A 4,434-nucleotide genomic window follows, 5' to 3' on the forward strand; every position below is an offset into this window, starting at 1 on the left:
CGACTCAGGAGCCGGGGGAGAAAGGAACGCGGAAGGCTTGGGACAGGCATTTGATTTCCCCGGAAGCATCCTGCAGGGCAAATATTCCAGAGACAACTTCCATTAAGTGGCAAAATCTTGCAATTAAGTACTTTTTAAGGAGGGAAGGAGAGAGAGAGAGAGAGAGAGAGAGAGGCCTCCCAATCTCTCAATTCTGACAGATGCATTCTCTTCTTAACTTTTGGATGTCACTCGTCCTGGCACTGGCCTGGCGGAAGAAAAGAACGAATGCGCATGGAAAGCAATGGCCCCGCTTGCAATGGGAATGGCAGAAAGAAATACCCATCAAATCCAATGAAAGGGTGAAGCTGTCGGGGGGCAGTGGCGGGGTTAGCACCGTTTTCAAATGACTGGTTTTGTATCTGAGTGAGATCGTTCATCCTCCACGAAAACTAGATGTTGGCCAATGGTAGGAGTCAATGGGGGGAGCAGACATATGATTCCAACCTACTTTGAAATCAGGTTCAAGGTGTATGCAGGGGTCTGGCATTACCCCCTCCAAAAGGGGCATTTTCCCCATACACTTTGGATCCCAACCATTTTGGATAAGGGAGCATCAACTTACATTTAGCGAAGTACCTGATACAGAATACAGTGGTCCCTCCACGTTCGCTGGGGTTCGGGGTGAAGGACCCCCATGAATGCGGGATAACCACAAATAAAAAAGAAAAGACACTATTATTTTTACCTAAGAGAACACTGCTATAGGAATCTCTGGGTCCTCCAGTGCAACTCTATGGTCAACATCTGCCTGATATTGATCATAACTTAAGCTGGAGGACCTACAAAGGGCTAGAGAAGTGTTTTCTCTAGGTTCTCCAGCACAACTCTATGGTCAATGTCTGGCAGAGTTGCGCTGGAGGACCTAGAGATTCCTAAAGAGAACGTATTCATCAAAACCGCAAATCATCAAATCCACAAAAGTCAAAGCTGCAAATGTGGATGGGCAACTATATCTTATCTTCAAGAAGAAGTATTAACAACCACATGGTTTCTCTTAAAGTTGCCTGATGTCTCAGTTATCTATTAGTTGGTATGTGTTAGTTTGCACCTAAGCTGTCTAGCAGGCATAACATTTCTTTTTTTGCCCTAACACTGGTGAGTATGGCATAGCTAACACATAGATTTCTTAGCTGCCTTGAGCCTCTGTACTGGGAAGAAGGTGGGATACTACTACTAATAATAATAATACAATAACCTAGCATGCAAATTAATGATAGCTGAATATGCAGAAAGAGGGACTGTAGAAATAGCAAGGAAACAGGACAAAGTAAAATCTCTCTTGAAATGATAGAGGCCTTGAATGCACAAGTATTTTTTTTTCCTTAGAAACCCTTCTCAAATGTATGCATTTGATTGTTTTTAATGCACTGCTGTCAATCACTTTGTCTTCCACATTTTCCAAACTTCGGAGTACTTTCGGTTGTGATTGGCAGCCCCTGATCGGAAAATATGCCATTTCAAGCTTTCGCAAAGGTGGTTCGAAAGACTCTCGGCATTAAGCGTTGACTATTAGAAACAGGTAGCGAGTGTTTCACAGCTACTAAAGAGAAAGTGTGGCTAGAAACACACACACACAAGTGCATGGATAAAAATAATGACAACTCGAGCTGAAGGTTGAAGCCACCTTGAGTCCTATCTTGGCACTAACTCCAGACAACTCGGATCCATTGCTCCACTCCCCTGCCAGCTCCACTTTACATCAAAATCGGCTTTCGGTGCCACAGACTTATTAAAGTTGGGGATTGCAGTGTGTATGTGTGTGTGTGTGTGTGTGTGTGTGTGTGTGTGTTTATTGAAACTAGGTCAGCGAGGTAAACTCTCCAGATATGGAGAGCTTTTTTTAAACCTAAAATTGAGGCCTCAATAAAAAAGAAACCCTCCATAGATGCCTGCCAGACAATTTCGTAAAAATCAAACTTTGAAAAGAAGAGGCAGGTGTCACCTTTCCTTTTTGACTGATCCATGCGCTTCGGTGGCTCCTGTCCTGAGAAGTCATCCTCTGGCTGGTCTGGAGAGGAATTAAAACATCACGTTTGGGGGTTTGTGTTTGTTGTTGTTGTTGTGAGCTTTCAAGTTGTCTCCAATTTATGGCCACCCTAAGGTTTTCTTGGCAAGATTTGTTCAGAGAGAGTTTTCCATCATCGTGCAGCTGAGAGAATGTGACTTGACCAAGTTGTCTTTGCTTCTTCTTTGTTGTAATTGTAATCCTGTGAGCAAATGCATATGTGAAATGCAGAATGGAAAAAACAACCTAGAGGTACAACATATAGGACTTTGTCCATCCATAGCATGCTCCTTATCCCTGTGCTCCTTCCTTGCTTCCTTGCTTCCCTCCCTCCCTCCTTCTGACCACATCTTCCATATCTGTCCTTTTAGCCCAGTTTGACACCACTTTCCCTGCCATGGCTCATTGCCTGGAATTATAGGAATGGTAGTTTCGTGAGTCTTCTCTGTTGGAGAGCTCTGGTGCCACCGCAAACTACAGTTCCCAGAATTCCACAGCATTGGGCCATGGCAGAGAAAGTGGTGTCCAAGTGGATTATTTCTGCAGTGCAGATGCAGCCTGATACAACAGAAGTTAGTCCTAGGCACGCTGCAGGGGGCATTGAAGGTGGGTCATCGCCATAACATTTCTCCCTGTTCCAGAATTTAAAGCCAGGACTGTCCTCAGTCATCTCCATCGGAGGTTGACAGGAAAGGAGAAACCCACCTATTGCGGTTCTGTGTGATTATCCGACGGCTCGAAAACCCACCGGCCCCCCTCCCATCCTAATTGGTACCTGTCCCTTGTCCTTTGGATAATATATTCAGCGGTGAGTTTGGAGGATCTGGGAAGGCACAAGTTGTCAGCGCATCGGAAGGAAGCATTGACAGGGGAATTAGGTTTAATCTCCTCCATTCGGGGCTGATCATTCCAAAGGACTTAAAGAATGTTTGAAATAAAGAAGCACCAGTTTGTTTCATAAATGCCAGAGAGAGAGAGAGAGAGCTTGTCTTGATTCCTGATGGTTGAAAAAAAGGTTCACCCCGAATTAGAAAGCTCAAAAAATTGCTTTGACAAGTTTTGGCCCTTCCTGAGCACCTTTCTCAGGCCTAGCACATACTAGTGAAACTGCACTAATCCTGGTCTGAACCCTGTTCCAATGCTGCATTGAATCAATTGGATTTACTTACATGTTGGAGCTGATCACTTGGCTATTAAAACCGGTTACCTCTGTTCAGTTTAAAGCTTAATTCGAGTGGTATCCTGACCTTATCAAAAAGTTTTTGCCACCGAATTTGCCGACCGAATACATCCTGGATCCATCGCCGCTTCCACATGGCTCTTTTTGGATGTGGGAGTTTTCTGACTTAAGAAAATGGATGGTAGAGTGCTCCTGGAAGTGGGGATGGACCCAAGCTGTATTCAGGTGGCAAAGTAACTCTCTTGGAACCTCCTTCACAGGGTTGTTGTGAGAGTGACAAGGATGAAGATGATACCTTTGCCCTGTGCTATATTCTCCAAGGTCCTCCAAGGACAAAGCCAGAAGGATCTGCACCTTGAGCTCTACCTTGGTGCAAACGTCACCAACAAACTAAACAAAATACATTTTGAAGACTATTCCTTGCAAGGAAGCATTAAATATGCAACAAATAAATAAATAACACAGCAACAAGAGATAAAGCTGACGGTTTCAGGTTTGGATTGAGGCTATGTGTTACCCACTGAGGGGATGTAAATTTCAATTAAAATCTTCTCTTTACGGTGCACTGCTCTTGTTGTTATCATAGATAGACAGATAAATATACCTGCTATTTCCAGCCTAGAGGAATGTGTTACGGGGAGAAGGGGGGGGCAGAACAGTTGCCGTTCGCAGTTTATCTCCAAACACAGAATATTATCTGTGTTACAATCAGATGTTTCCTTACAAATCAAAGGCTAAGCAAGCTAATCAAGACTTCATGTACTTTGAACACAGCGGTTGTTTGGGGGGTTTTGCACTTGCTTGATGGGATATTTTCCGGAACTCATATTCAGGGATGGTGATTTTTTGGGGCCCAGACATAGGCTGCATATGCACTGCAGGAATAATGCCATTTGATGCTGCTTTCACTGCCGTGGTGCAATGCTACCAAATTCTTGGATTTGTAGTTTTGTGAGATATTTAGCCTTTTGTGAAAGGTTAGCTCCCATACCACCATAAACTACAAAGCCCAGGATTCCATAGCATAGATCCACAGCAGCTAACATAGTACACGGATCTACAATGGGCCATTAATATCTAGTGGGGCTTGGTTCCAGGACCCCCGTGGATACCAAAATCCGTAGATGTTCGAGTCCCGTTAAATGTAATGGCATAATAAAATGGTATCCCTTATATAAAATGGCGAAATCAAGGTTTGCTTTTGGGA

This window comes from Sceloporus undulatus, chromosome 7 (genome assembly GCF_019175285.1).
Source record: "Sceloporus undulatus isolate JIND9_A2432 ecotype Alabama chromosome 7, SceUnd_v1.1, whole genome shotgun sequence".
NCBI classification, from domain to species: Eukaryota; Metazoa; Chordata; class Lepidosauria; order Squamata; family Phrynosomatidae; genus Sceloporus; species Sceloporus undulatus.